Genomic DNA, 16,939 nt, shown 5'->3' on the forward strand with positions numbered 1-16,939 from the left:
GGAAGTAGCCATGCCGTATTTGGACTGCATGAGCTATGTCTAAATATGGTTATGATTTCTATGCCTATATAAGGATATGGTGATTTATACCTATATAAGGGCATGAATCTGGAAATTTACAGTAGATTCCTAAAATGCTTTACAACAATGCAATCACCCAGACACTCTCTATTCACTCATGCAATAATCCAGGCACTACCCATGCATTCCTCTAATCACCCAAAAACTACTCATGTAGTCATACAATCACTCCGGTACTACTCGTGCACTTTTCCGATCGCCCAGGCACTACCTCTGCACTCATACAATCACTCAGGTATTATCCTTGTACTTCTTCAATCACTCAGGTAGTACCCATCTATTTCTTCAATTGCCCAGACATTATTTCTGCACTAATGCAGTCACTCAGGCATTAGTCGTACACTCTTTCAATCATCTGTGGAAATGTATACTTGAAATAAACCATATGATTTTAGGTCTCTACTGAAAATGAGAACCGCTTGAATTACACCATATGACTTTAGGTCTCTACTTGAGATGAAAAGTGCAGTTTCTTAAGTTTTAAGGTGTGGGTCAACTTGGGACTGAGGTATGTCTGTACTTGCAGATGTATTTTCATATGTGTTATGTATCTAAAGATGCTACATTTATACAATACAGGTATTTTATATATGATGGCACTAGGGAAAGAAACAGACTCATGTATCCATGCTTTTTGAGATATGGGGAGTCGTACAACAGAGATATGTAAGGGTTTTTGCTTTGTATTTTAGTAGGCTGTACATCTGAGTATTACTAGAATGGTAAAGCAGCAGGAGCAGTAAAATGATGTTTAAGATATGTTGGGTGAGTAATTACTGATTATGGTGCATTAAAAGAATCTATGTAAAACATAACTTGAAGAATGCTTCATAAATCTAGGTGTGTGTTTGAAATGTTAGGTGTAGTCTGTCAAGTTATAAGGTTTGCACAGTCGTGTGATAGATTTATTGTCTAGTTGCATATGTATTCTCATATATGTTATGCATCTGAAGATGCTACATGTTTAAAAGAGAGATATATCTCTATTTGTATGTTTCTATTACATATGGTAGTATTAGTGAAAGGTACAGACACATGCATACATGCTTTTAGGAATATGGTGAGATTTATAACAGTTTCATGTGTAGGTTTGATGCTTTATATTTGGGTAGGCCCAAAAAATTAGTAGAAAAATGTAGACCATGTCATAAACCACACTCTTATGTTGCAATTTCACTATTCTTCTACTCCTCAGGATGGTGGGTGTAGTGAAATATAAAGCAACAACCTCAACACGTCTCAGCTGTAAGTTTGCAATGACCCAGGCACTACCCATGCACTCATCCATGCACTAACCACTTTATATACAACCCTTCAATCAGTCAGGCACTACCCCTGCACTTATGCAAACACTCAGGAACTACCTATGCACTCTTTCAATAATGCAGGCACTACCCCTATACTCATTCAATCACCCATGTACTATCTATGCATTCCTCTAATCACCGAGGTGCTACCTGTGTGCTTATTAAATCACCCAGGCACTACATATGCACTTCTATAATCACCAAGGCACTATCTCTGTACTCCTCCAATCACCCAGGCAGTAGATATGCATTAATGCAATCACTGAGGCACTACCGATGCACTCATACATGCACTCAGCCACTTCCCCTGCACTCATGCAATCACCGAAGCACATGCCATTCTCCAATGATCCAGGCACAACCCTTGAGTTATGCAATCATCCAGGTACTACCTATGCATTGTTCAAATCAGTCAGGCACTACCCATGCATTCCTCCATGTATCAAGGTAGCGTCTGTGCATTCCTTCAATCATGCAGGCATTATCCTTGCACTCATGGAATCACCCATGCACTTCTTCAATCACTGAGACAGTACCCAGGTGCTCCTACAATCACCCAGGCACTAGCCATGCAATCACTCAGGCATTACCCATGCAGTTCTTCAATCACTCAGGTAGCACCCATGGACTCATGCAATCACTAAGACACACTCACCATCTATCTTAGCTGTAAATCTTAACATCTTGCGGGAAACCATTTATATATATTTCTGTATGTTTGGTAACAATATCATATATTAAAGTAATATACAAATAGATCTATATTTGTGTTTTTTATAGGTGTAGTATCTTCACATGCATAATATGTATCAGGATACATGTGCAAGTAGAGATATATCTTAGTTACAACGCCATGCAGACTTTAAAACTTGACAGATTGCTCTTCACATTTCAAGCAGATAATGAAAATTATGTGGTATACTTGAACTGTAGCTTTCCACAGACTCATACAAAATAGCATTATAACTGATTCCTCTCTTAATATGCCTTAAACCTCACTTTTGTGTTGCTGCTTCATCATTTTATGACTACTTAGGATGTTGGGCCTAGTCAAATATATAGCAGCAATCTATTATATGTCTCTGGTGTAATCTCACCATCTTCTTAAAAGCATGCATGCATATGCCTGTACCTTTTGTTAGTAGCATCTTATATCAAGGAAAGATACACTGCTTCAATCACCCAGGCACTACCCTTGCAGTCTTTCAATCCTGCAGGCATTACCCTTGTACTTATGTAATCGCTCAGCCAGTACTCATGCACTTATAACAATACCCAGGCACTACCTTTGCACTCATCAAATTACTCAGGCACTACCTCAATACTCCTGCAATCACACAGGCAGTACCCATGCACTTATAAAGTCACCCAGTCACTTCCTATGTACTCCTTTAATCCCCCAGACATCAACTGTGCACTCATGCAATCACTAATGGATTAGCTATGCACTGGTTCAATCACCCAGGCACTACACTTGTACTCCTGCAATCACCTTGTGAGAATCTATGCACTACTCCAATCCCTCAGCTCGTACCCATGCTCATATGGAATCAGTCTGGCACTACTCTAGCACTCCTCCAATCACCCAGGCACTAGCCTTCTCCTCAGACAATCACCCAGGCACTACCCCTGCAGTAATGCAATGACTTAGGTACTACCTGTGCAGTTATGCAATCACAAAGGCATTATCCCTGCAATCATGCAATCACACAGACGGTAGTCATGCACTCCTCTATTCACTCACACATTAACTCTACAGTCATGCAATCACCTAGGCATTACCCAAGCACTCCTTTAATCATCAAGCCATTACCCATAAACTTATAAAATCACCCAGACACTATTTATGTACTACCTCTGCAGTCGTGCAATCACCCAACCTCTACCTTTACACTCATAAACTAACCCAACCACTACCCTTGTAGTTGTAGATACCCAGGCCCTACTGTTGCATTCATCTATTCCCATAGGCACTGCTCAATGATTCATTTATGCCTTCAGTTAGTATTTGTACACTTATCCATGCACTCAACCTCTGTGTGCACAGTTAGCCAGTCAGTATCCATCCTCTCATCCAATTACCCAGCGACTACACTTGGACTCATACAATTGCCCAAGCACTACTCATGGAGTGATGTAATCACTCAGGCAGATCTATTATATGTCTCAGTTGCAGGTTTCACTATATTCCTGAAATATTGCATACATATGTCTGTACCTTTTCCCAGCAAATTCATATATATTCATATATAAAAGTAATATACAAATAGATGTATACCTGTGTGTTATATGTCTATCAACTTCACATGTATGATATGTATGAAAATGGATCTGGGAGTAGAGATATCTCTCAGTTACAAGACTATAAAGGATTTAAAATTTGAGAGATTGCACTATACATTTTAAACAGACACGTGGCATACTTCAAGTGAACTTTCCCACAGATTCTTACAAAGTACCATAATCAGTACTTAGTCACGGAACGTATCTTAAACATTACTTTTCTGCTGCTATGCTTCACTATTCCACTACTAGTTAGGTATTGAACACAGCTAAGGGCAAAGCAGCAATCTTTAACACGTCTCTGCTGTTAGGCTTGTCATCTTCCTCAAACTGTGCATGCATAAGAATAGAAATAGATGTATACTTGTGTTTTACACATGTAGCATCTTCAGATGGATAACACATATCAAAGTATGAGTAAGTAGAGACATATGTTCACACACACCTACATTTATGTTGCGTACAAACATATGCATGGATGCTTTCAGGAAGATAGTGACACTTACAGTATATGAAAGGTTGCTGCTTTATATTTGTCTGTGAAAGGTTTGCATGAAATACACCACATGATTTTAGATCACTACTTGAAATGAGAAGTGCTCCTTGTACCTGTTTCACACCCTCTTCCCTCTGTCTGCACAACTCTTGCCTCTTTCTGCACCTCTGTTCCTTCTTTCTGCACATATTAAAACTAAAGAAGCTGCATTTCTTATCTAGGTGAATGGAGGAGTACAAGGGTAGTGCCTGGGTGATTGCAGGAGTGCTAGGGTAGTTCCTGACTGATTGCATAAGAACATAGGTACTAGCTAAGTGATTGGAGGGGTACAGCAAGTAGCAACAGAGATGCAGAAAGAAGCAAGAGGGGAGGAGAAAGAGGGAAGAGGGTACAGAAAGAGACATAAGGGTTGCAGCAAGAAGGGACAGAGGTGGAGAAAGAGGTAAGAGAAGTGCCCAAAGAAGAGTCAGAGATGAAGAAAGGAGAAGGAGGGGTGGAGAAAGAGGCAAGAGGTATGCAGAAAGAAGCAAGAGAGGTAAGGATAGGAATAAAAGAAGTGCAGAAGGAAGCAATAGAGATGTAGTAAGGGGTACGTGGGGTGGAGAAAGAGGCAAGAGGAATACAGAAAGAAACAAGAGAGGTGCCGAAATCGGGAAGAGCGGTGCAGAAAGAAGTAAGAGTCATTTCATGTACCATTTATGCATTTATAGAGCACATGGTTACACCACCGGTGTATGTCCAGGCTAGTTGTCAAAAGATAGCAGCCAGTAGGCATTGACAGTTATGCAGATTCTGCACTCTGCCTCTAGACCTATAGAGAAGGTTTCGGGAAAGTAAAATAACTAGTTGGTAGGGAAAAGCCATGTCTTCAGTTTTCTACAGAAGGTCATTTCAACTGGCTCTGTTCTTATTTCAACTGGCAGTGTATTCCAGTGTTTAGCTGCCAGGAATCTAAAGGATCAGCCACCCATCCTGGCCTTTCTGATTCTTATAATGATTGCTAGCGCTTTACCTTTGGATCTCAGGTTTCTGTTGGGTGTGTGAGCTGCTATCATTGTTTAAAGGTATTGTGGCCATTACTTTGCCAGAATACGGTATCAGTGGCACATAGGTTTGAACAATATTCTCTTTTCGACTGGTAACCACTGCAATCTGGCTAGGGCTTTTGATATGGATGTTTTGGGAGATTCAGCACTAGGAGGGCTGCTGCGTTTTGTATCAATTGCAGCTTTGTTATTCTTTTTTTTAGATGTGCCTAGATATAGGACATTTCCGTAGTCAATCTGAGAGGTGACCACGGCAAGTACTACAGTTTTTCTGGTGTTGACAGGTAATCGGTCGAGGACCTTCCTCAGGACCTTTAGTCTCCCAAAGCATTTACCTATGACTCTTCGGCAATGTCAAGTTGGAGTCGAGCCATACACCAAGATTTTTAACTTCTGTTTTAGGGATTGGAAGTTGACCCAGTGTCTCAGGCCACCATGCTGACAAGCAGATAGATGGAGCTTTTCCCACTATCACTACCTCTGTTTTGATGCTATTAAGTTTCAGGCAATGATTAGACCATGTTGTTACCTCCACCATGCATTGGGAACATTGGTGGGCAGCGAGTCCCGGGTTTTGGGACAGAGTGATGATAAGCTGAGTATCATCAGAATAGGACACAATGGACACTTTGTGACGTTCCACTATGGTTGCAAGTTGCCACATGTATAAGTTAAACAATGTGGGGCTTAGGATTGAGCCCTGGGGGACACCCTGTGGCAGGGGAAAGCTCTTAGAAGTATGAGCATCTTGTATGACCTGGAAGCCTCGTGATGACAGGAAGGACATCTTCCAGCGCAGGCCCAAACTCCTAACACCACACGTCTCTAATCTTTGGATGAAGAGGCCTTGGGAGACGGTGTCAAAAGCTGCACTAGGGTCAAGCAGGATCAGTGCAGCTGTTTGACCTTTGCCTGCGAGCTGTCTTAGGGTTTCTGTAGCCAAGAGGAGAGCTGTCTCTGTAGAACGCGCGGCTCAGAAACCTGATTATGAGGGGTGCATTAGGTTGTTTTTGTCAATGTGGTTGGTCAGTTGTATGTTCACTACCTTTTCTGCTATTTTCGCAACAAATTGTAGCAGTGAAATAGGGCATGGGTTCTCTAGTACCGAATGGTCAATTGCGTTTTTTTTCTTAAAGGGCGGACCATAGCTTGCTTCCATTCATAGGGAACTTCTCCCGATTTGAAGGAGCGGGTAATTAGTTTAGATATGAGTGTCATAATACAGTTCTCTACCTGCATCAGCAATTCTGGGCGGGCTGGGTCTCTCGGAGATCCAGATTTGATTCGGTTAGCTAGCTTTCTTAACTCATCTGGTTCTGGTATCTTGAATTCCTCTAGGGTTTCTCCCTTAAATACTGTGGTCAGAGTGCATTTGTTGCTTCTCCCCTGTTACACTTCCATAGGGAAGATGTTGTAGATCTTAGCTACTTTCGTTGCGAAAAATTCCGCGATTTAATTGTAGGACTCCTCTGTTGTAATAGGAGGTTCGGTTAGTTGTTCAGCTGACTGTAGGGATTTTAGAAGGACGAACATTTTATTAGAAGAGTTTTTGGCCCCTCTATCTTCCGGGTATAGAAATCACCTCGTACTCTTTTTATTAATGTGTGGTATAATTTTAGTTCAGTTTTATATTCCTCCTTGGTTTTGGTGCAGTCGTTCTTAAACCGTCTGCACTCTAGCTGTTTATACTTTTGTTTAGCTTTCCTTAATGTCTCATTAAACCAAGGTGGTGAGGCCTTTGCCCTTTTGGTATTGGCTGTGGTACATGGCGCTACTTCATTCAAAGCTTCTATTATCCATTCTCCAACTTGTTCATTAGCTACATTTATATCCTTATCCAGATCAGGTTCATTTTTTTTCAGCGCCCGTGTGAACATATAGGTGTTAAAATGGACCCATCTCCTACGGGTAATTTTCTCTTTAAGTTTTTCGGCCGAGGGACTTTGAGTCGGGATGAGGAAAGGGATAATATGGTGGTCAGACCATGGCACTGGCAAGGGTAGGCCCACTTCAAGATCTGTTATATTAGTAAAGATTGGGTCTAAGATGTGGCCAGCCTTATGCGTTTGCGTGCTAACCTTTTACGCTAGATTAAACATCATGAGGTCTTTGCACACGATTTGTGCCACAGGGTTCTTAGTTTCATCAAAATGTATATTAAGGTCATATGTCTCTACCTTTTAAATTAAATGTATTTTTTTAATTATAGATGGGAATATTTGTATATAATTATTTTAATATTAATAAAAATAAAATTCCTTTTGTTCAGATATTCTACATAATTATTAAGAAAGATTCAGTATGGCACAAAAAGTGCAGAAAAAATACAACAAAAACAAGTACTATTTCAAGGAGAGAGAAAAGCAGAAATTAGATGAAGTACAGTCTGTGACGTTGAAGAAAAAGTCTTCTGGTAAGAGAACTAAAGAATTTGTTAAAAGACTTTTAAAGAATGTAATAGATTTTCAAAATAGGGACAAGAGAAAGAAAAGTTGTACAAACAATCAGGTTATGGGAAAACAATATATGCTGAAAGAAGGATGAACGAATATAAAGACATTAAGAAGAGAATATATAAAAGTAAAATACTACAAAATGTATTGAAAGATTGCAAAAAATATAAAAGAAGATTAGCTGCTTTCAAGAAATAAGAACAGATTGAAAGTGTAGTCAGAAAGGCTTTTGAATTGAAAAGAAGATTATTTATATTAGTATTGAAGATAATGAAAACATTGAGAAAAGTAAAAGAAAAAGACTGATTAATAGAACTAACTTTTGCAAAAATAATTCGGGTGAATGGAAGGACACTTCTAGTACTGAGCCTTTTTTTAATGAAGAACGCTATTTTCAACAAAATACATTTGTTCATGCAGTTGATACCAGTGGCCATTGTTATGAGGTTAAAAACAGTTGTACAATTGAAAAAAAAGATGGTTCCTAGAAAAGTGGAAGAAGTAATAGCTGAAGAAGTTCAAGGGAGACGTACACAAGCTCCAGTGTATAAGTGGGATTGTAGTAGTGTTTGTAGTATACAACAGGAATCTATTGATATTTTTTAAATTTCTTATGAGATGATGGTAATAAAAGTGTTAAACAGAAGATTCAGATATTGCAAGGACTACATCCTTGTAAACTGTGACAATATACTAGCTTGCAGGGTCATTCTCTGGCTTGTCTTTCTAGAAAAGTGTGTCAAAGTACTTTTCATCATTTAAGAATGTTAGCAGTACATCATTCTGAAATGCGGAAGTTAGTAAGAAGATTGTACTATGTAAAAATACCTGCATTATCTTTAAGTGAAATACACACAGATCTTTTGCATTATTCAGTATTGGATGTAAAAAATGTTTCTGGTCATATACAGTTTTGTTTCTTTGGTCCTCAAGAGGAGTGTAGAAAAAATGAGAGTTTGATAAGTGTAGGTGTTGAAGAAGAGATGGAAGATAGTACTACTGAGAAGTTTGCAGAAGAAATTACAAAGTTTAAGGTAGTTTCTTGTGAAAAACCAAACTATGGAGCCCATTAGGATCGCGGACGGACTTGAGTCCGTCCGCGACCCTTGAGGAGGAGGGAACGTCCGCATGGGCTGCGGCGTTCCCTCCTCTGCAATTATGATGTGACCGCCACCCTGGCGGTCACATCCTCTATTTTTAACATTGCGGCGGGTGCGGCTTCAAGCTGCGCCCGCCGCAATGGTAAAAAGCACGCATTGCATTTACATGCAGAAAGCTGCAGGCCCCGCGCGGTGCCTGCCGCTGTCTGCATGTAAATGCAGGGGGGTACCATAGGTACCCCCCATGTGCACCCCCCACCCCTCCCTTCACCCTGGGGGCCCGCAACGGGCCCCCGAATTGCACATCCGTATGCTTTTCCACGGCGGAGAACCCGCCGCGGAAAAGCATATCTGATACGCAATCCTAATATGGCAGGCGGTGTCTGAGAGACACCGCCATCATATAAGAGCTTTTCTGCCGTGGTTGTAAGCCGACCGAGGCGGAAAATCGGCGGACATAAACCAAGACCCACCAGCCATCCTAATTTGGCGTTGGGTCTTTGGAGGCTCCGCGGCGGTTTTCCCGCATCCTCCGGGCCGGCGGTGGCTTCCGCCGGCCCGGAGGATGCGGGAAAACCGCGATCGTAATGTGCCCCTTTGTTTGTATTTGTTTTCAACGTGCTCACTATAGAACTCAAACTAGGAATGTTGGTGTGTATTTAAAAAGTGAAAAGGAAAACAATGATAAGTGGAAGCAATTTGGGGCATATTTGTTTGTGGAAGGTTGTTTTGAGTTGGGCAGTGATCAACATATTTGTAAATATTGTTAACACACATTAGAAGAGAACAAAATGCCACCTAGAGCTGTACATAATAACCTAGAGTCAGTAGCAATTCCTTCGGAACTGGTAGATTTAAATACGTATCAATCCATTCTTATTCAATCTGTGCACCCATTTCAGGCTATAGTTTGTATGGAAATAATTCCGACGTAAAACATAGCAATTGTTTAAAGCGAATATGGATATAGATTGTTTTAAACTGACCTACAATAAGTTTTGGGTGATACATTGACGTATTATATAAAATAGCAGTTGAATCAACCAGAATCTAGACATTTCAAAATGGCGGAGATAGATAGTGATCACACGCCCATGACCTGTGGCTAAAATCCAGGTGAATCGTATCTGTAACAATTAAGGGGCTATTTAAATGGCGGTCTAGTACAAATTTCTCTCGATCACTGAGGACGCCACGCTACTGAGCCGGCCCAAAAACTCGTATGAAGTAAGTGAGAGCGGGATAGGGATTTTTTAATTCTTTTTTTTTATTTAGGTTGTGCTTTCTCTTGTGCTACTATAGATAGTTAATATTGAGAGTTAACTGGACTTTACCAAGCATTACATGCAAAGAGCATGTTTAAAGTATACTTGTGCATAATGGCAGCCAATACATTGAATAATGGCAGCTAATGACTTTGGCCAATGTGATTGTGGTTAGATCAACATGGCGCTGCCAGTTTGTAATACCACTGATGTAGAACTTTGGAGGAGATACCAATTGCAGCCTAAAGAACAAGGGATTTGAATAGGGTCTTAAGATGTTTTTACTAGAGATAAATATAATAATATAGGAATGTAAAATGACAGCTGAAAACCTTTGATACTTACTGTCCTTAAAAAGAACAAAGGGGCAGACTATACTAGCAAGAATTACCCAGTGCAAAAGAGTTAAAAATGTCCTAAAATTTCCAAATTACATGTGTATGCAGATATTGATATACATTCCTTTGGAACAGTATAACATTACTATAAGGCACTTCATTGTTCCCCTTTTTTCTTATAAACAACATTAGGGACTTCACAATAGGATTGAATACTGGATACAGGAACACCCATGATACAGAAGTACTTTTGCTGCAAGAAGAAAAAATAGAGAATTTGTAAGGTATGCATTAAGCATGCATATATGGCTACTGTCTTAATTAAATGACAAAGGTTTGACTGGCTAAAAAAAACAAAACAAAAAAAAACGACCCCTATCTACATTAGGCTATCTGATTTCAACTTGGATGCCATTGGGGAGAGACTTAAAAAACTTGCTAAAGACCTAATTCCATCATTACTATTTTATCTGGTAAGAAATGCAAACTTTCTGATCTAAGTTGTACCAACCAGGATTTTTGTTACAATGGTTCTCTCGTTGCTAGCCCACCATACATTAAAATAGGATATGAAAGGTTCTGTATTCTCCTTTTGACTAAATATACTGTGTAGTGTGAACCGTAATGGACGAAATAGAATAGCAACAGTGGAGGGATATACACACGTTCTTCTCTTAAAGATATTATTTTGCATCATAGAATGTTTTGTAAATATTGTATAAACTATACTTTATATGATTAATGAAAATGATGCTAAAGAATGAATTTTTTGTAAAATTGCTTTTATTTGTATATAGTGTAAATTTATGTATAGTAATTGTTATATATGTATATATGTTATTTGTAGCCCTGAAGAAGTCCGTGAGGGACGAAACGTGTTGGCTGCGGCTACAGTATTTTTATTTGAAGAAAAATAAAAGAATAAAGAGTGAACTGCAAACAACTCCACTGAAATGCTGTCTTCATCAACCTGAAAAAAAGTAAATTTGTTTGTCATTTCTGTTGAAATATTTGAATGTACCTATAAAATTAGTGTGCTGGACCATTGTGTGCTATAAATTTTTTTTAAAAAGGAGGCTAAAACAGCTTAAGACAACAAGTTTTAAGGTTTCAAACTAATCGATGTGGAAAGTATTGCCGACGGAAATACAGATCAACAGTTTCATGTCAGCAGTAAGACATACTATAACTCGAAAATATCCGAAGAATACTTTCAACATAAAAAGAAGTGAAGATTCAAAGTATATTAATGACTACAATCCAGTGATTTTGACAATGTGGAAGGCAAACATGGATATCCAGTATGTTACAGATAATTTGATTGCTGTTGCTCGTTATATTACATCATATGTAACCAAATCTGAAAAGATGGAGTTGAAAGAAATGTGGGAAGAAATTTCACAAGCGAAGACTCTTAGTAATAAATTGTATAGCTTTAGTTTGAAGATGCATTGAGAGATTGGATCCTACGAATGTTTGGATCGGTTGACATCTGCAAGTTTATATTCAAATTCAAGAGGAATCATTTGGGTAAATCTAGGTCTTGCTGCAACATGAAATCGAGTTTTGAAATCTCTACGAGAAATTGAATATTTATGTTATGTTATGTTATGTTATGTTATTTTATTTTATAGTGCGCACAGCTACCCAACAAGGGTTTCCCAGCGCAGGCCATACCAGAAGCTAGGAGAATATCAGAATTAGCAATGTAGGTTAAAAAACTGGTTTTTAATTGTTTCTGGAAGACGGGAAACAACTTCTCCCTCCTCATTGCATCAGGTAAGGAATTCCATAAGTTTGGCCCAAGAAGAGAAAAGAAGCGGCCTCCCATTCTCGACAGTTTAAACCTCGGGATTTCAAACAATTCTCCTCATGACGAACGAAGCAGGCGACGGGGATGGTATTCATGAACCAGATCTTGTAAATATTTGGGGGCAGAGCCGATCTTTATTCTGAACCTATAGTATAAGGCTTTAAATTATATGCGATGTTCTACCTTGAGCCAATGCAGTTCTCTCAGGGCATTTCCCATGTTGGACATTCTGGGAAGGCCGCAGAGCAATCTAGCGGCACAATTTTGCACCACCTGCAGCTTACGTAGTACCTCTCTGTTGGACCCCAAAAAGAGAATGTTACCGTAGTCCAGGCGAGATGTTATTAAAGCTTGGACAACTGTTCCTTGGGTGTCTACAGGGAGCATCCAGATATTTTTTTTAGCCATTTTAAGATGGTCGAACAGGTGGCTGCTGTCTGAACTGCCTGTTGTTTCATTGACAATTTATTGTCAATGATAACGCCGAGATTACGTGCCTGAGAGGAGGGTGTGGGTAAAGGTCCCATTTCAGCTGGCCAATGTTGGGGGCCCCAACGTTCAGACTCTTTCCCAAAAATGAGTACTTCAGTATTTTCCCCGTTAAGCTTGAGCAAATTTAGTTGGCATCCAAGCTGCAATCCTGCGCAAGCCTAGTTGCAGATTAGAAGGGTCCTGTTTCCCCCCTGCTGATAATGAAAAGATGATTTGTGTATCATCAGCATAGGAAAACAATGCAAGCACTGCCGCTTCCGCAATAATTGCTAATGGTTGCACATAAATATTGAAAAACAACGGGCTCAAAATAGAGCCCTGTGGCACACCATACAGGGAGGAATAGGACTTAGACGAGGCCCTGGTGGAGAACCCCTGGAATGTTCGTTCAGCTAAAAAGGAAGACACCCAACCAAGCGCCGTCCCAACAATACCCAGTGCCTGTAAAGATTCAATTAATACGGTATGAGAAACCGTATCAAAAGCGGCACTTAGATCTAATAAAATAAGGGCAACTGTATCGCTGACGTCCAAGCACTGGCGTAACATCTCAGTAACACCCAGCAAAGTGGTCTCCGTGGAGAACCCTGCTCTAAACCCTGATTGCGAGTTGTGCAGAAATTGAGACGCTTCCACGAACAAGGATAACTGTACATTAACGTGTTTCTCCAAGACCTTTGAGAAAGTCGGGAGCAGGGAGATGGGTCTAAAATTAGATGGCATGGTCGGATCTGCATTAGGCTTTTTCAACAGAGATAAGACCATTGCATGTTTCCAGACTGTGGGCATCTGTGCTTCTCCAAGAGAAGCATTTAGTAGCCCCATCACTACTTCAAGAGCAGGTTGTTCCAGCTGAAGAAGCACTGTAGCTGGAAGCAGATCACAAGGAGAACCCGATTTAATATTAGTTACAAATTTTAATAGGGACCCCATATCCAAAAGATCCCACTGTTTCAGTTTTAACCGCAAGACTTCTGACCCGGAATACATCCGGGCAGTGTTCTGGAGGGCTGGGATGGACACATTAATTCCCCCTAGTTTCTGATAAATTTGCTCAACTTTGTTTATGAAGAACTTGGCAAGGGAATCACATTGAAGTTCATCAAGAACAGGCGGACTTGGTTCAGTCCCAGCACCTGCCAGCTTTTTAACCATGGAAAACAAAGTCCGCAAGCAATTGTTTGCCCCCAAAATGGACGATGAAACATAATCAGCACGTGCCTTTTTACACAATGCATGATATTTTTCAGTGCGGCTTTATAAATCTGTTTGGTCTCTGGAGCATGGTTTCTTCTCCAATTTCTTTCCACAGCTTTACACTTGCTTTTTTCGATTTTTAACTGCTCCGTAAACCATGGGGCAGGGGGGCGATGGTCACTACATTTTTTAGCCGACAATGGCAGTCACGCATTGGCCGCAGAGGCAATCCAATTATAAATACTATTCAAAGAGGCAAGAGAAATGGAATCCTGCGCAGGGGCATTATTTAACAAAATTTGATTAAATTTAGCAATTTCCAATTTTCTCCAATTTCTAGACCCACCGGGTTATTCGGGAAGCAGAGGTGGCAGGGTAGACAAACTACTATATTGGAATTTAACCGCATAGTGGTCAGACCAACTCAGTGGTAATGCAGGCGAACATTTAATGCCAGGCAGATAAGAAAAAAAAGGGTCCAGCAAGTGACCAGCTCTGTGCGTGGGGCCATCATTGCAAAGAGGAAGATTCAATGCAGAAAGGTCCGCAATGAGCGCCCTGCTTGCTGGGCAATCAATGTTCTCCAAATGAAGATTTAAATCTCCTAAACCAGTAAAATTGGCTAGTTTAAGTAGCCAAGGAGCCAACAGATCTGACAACTGGGACACCCAGGCACCAGCTGGTCCTGGGGGACGATAAATCAAGGCCCCAGATAGAGTGAGTTGGGGAGAAAGCATAAGTTTAAACAAGGCAGCTTCACACTCCTGTAGAGGAAAATCCTCAAATTTGCATGAATAGCTCTTGTTATAAATAATCACAATTCCACCAGCCTTCCTAGGAGTTCTATCTCTCCTTATTATTGAGTAATTATCAGGGAGGGCACCTGCCACATCAGGACCTGAACTATCATTCAACCATGTTTCTGTTAGAAAGATCGCATCAGGTCCTTCACTATGTAACAGATTAAACACATCCTCCCCGTGTTTTGGTAGAGAGCGGCAGTTAAAGCTCCAGAAATTGTAAGTTTTGTTCCGCGAACAGTATGTGTTATTTAAGCTAGGATTGTTCAAACCAAAACTGCAACCACTGCACCTAGAGTAGGCCGCTAGTGGACATATTAGCTTACATTCCTCACCCTTCCTTCCCTGCAAGCTGAGCAAGTAATCTGCTGAGTACCGTAGGTTTGGAATAGGGTGGGGACAAAGTTGGCCTTAGCTTTGGATAAGCCGGAGAGTACATATATTTTTAAAACAAATATGGTGGATACATACTATCCCAAAAGGAGTCCACATCTGGAAAACATATGTCTCTATGAAGTACTGCAACATTATAGTTTTAAGCAAAATGTTAAAGAAAATATAAATGAAGAAAAATATACAGTAATTGGATATGATGGATGTTTGGTAAAACATGCCAACGGAAATCTTATTAATCTCAGGAAATTCAGTTGTGATACTCCAGATAAAAGGGAATTTTTCTGTTTAGCACTTCTGCAACTCTTCAAGCCTTGGCGTATTGAAATGGAAGTACTTGGAGATTTTGATTGCTATTAAGCTTCTTTTAATGCATGTAAAGATAGCATTGAATGTACAATTTTTCAAAATTATTGACAAATGTTGAATGAAAAGATTGAACAAGAAACTACTATTGCAGCTGAAATAGCTAGAGATAGTGCTCAAGTTCTCAAGATAGTCAAAGTTCTGATCCACTAAGTCAAGATCCAATAGGACAACCAATTCTTGAAAATGAGCAGCAATAGCCATGAGTGAAGTAGAAACTGCAATGCAACAAGCACAACAGGATATTATTGAGTTGGAAAAGTTAGAAAAACAACTAAATATTGAACAGAAAGAAATATATCTACAAGCGACACAACATATACTGCATGGTTTACTACATCAAAAAAGAATGCCAATGCACATCATTTAAACCTAGTCGAATGTATATCAGTGGGTAAGCTGGAACAGGAAAAAGTTTCTTAATTAAAGTTTTGAGCAGTTATCTACACAAAACCACGAAATCACATTTATCTTGTGCTGTAACCGCTCCAACTGGGTTAGCAGCACATAACATAAAGGGGATTACATTACATTGATTACTCATGCTACCAGTTGAACATGAAAATAAGTTGGAATAACACAAGCTATCTGGAGAAGCTTGTTATGGAGTTTCAAGAGTACTAAAGAAAATGTAACTTCTAATTATTGATGAGGTGAGCATGGCGTCAAACTTAATGCTTGCCTTTGTATATTTAAGAATGCAACAGATTTAAAAACACATAATGATGTTCTATTTGGAGGAAAACATGAAATTATATTTGGCGACCTACTACAACTTACTCCTGTAAAAGGTCAACCTGTTTTTAAAACACTTGTCCATGAAGACACTAGGAAATCTTTGGGAAGTATCGGAAATGTCAACATTTGGTCTCATTTTGAATATAAAGAACTTATTAAGAATATACAACAAGCAAGTGATGAACATTATGGAAACATTCTCCAAAATATTAGAATTGGTGATTTGAGTAAAGATGATAAAGAAGCTTTACAGAGTCGGCTTTTAACAAACTTGATTGCAAATGAAAACATAGCACCTGAAATAATGTACAAAAAAATTGGTGAAAAGAAGTCTATAGTTTGCCTAATGCCTACACTTCAAGTGTGTTCTACATTCAATCAAGAACTTTTGAAATTGGAAAAACAACCAATAGTGAAAATGGAAGCTATTGATAAAATGGAACACAAAGGAGTTACTATTCTTCTCTCAGAGAAATTACAGTCGAAATTAGACTCTTTGGAAAAGTCGGTGTCTAAGACTGCAGGTTTAGAATAAACTTTATATGAAAGTGTGTAAATTAGCGGGTAATATTACGGCGTAATTTGAATGTAGAAGAAGGTTTAGTAAATCGAGCAATGGGAAAAGTTATTGATTTTCTAAATTTCCAGAACAGAGATGGAATTGAATTTTTGAAGATTGCATTTGATCAGAATGAAGAGGTAAAACAGATTGCACATTGTGCTGTTCCTGTTTTGCTTGTAAAAGGCTTGTATGTTCGTAGAAAACAATTT

This window comes from Lissotriton helveticus, chromosome 8, assembly GCF_964261635.1.
Source record: "Lissotriton helveticus chromosome 8, aLisHel1.1, whole genome shotgun sequence".
NCBI lineage: Eukaryota > Metazoa > Chordata > Amphibia > Caudata > Salamandridae > Lissotriton > Lissotriton helveticus.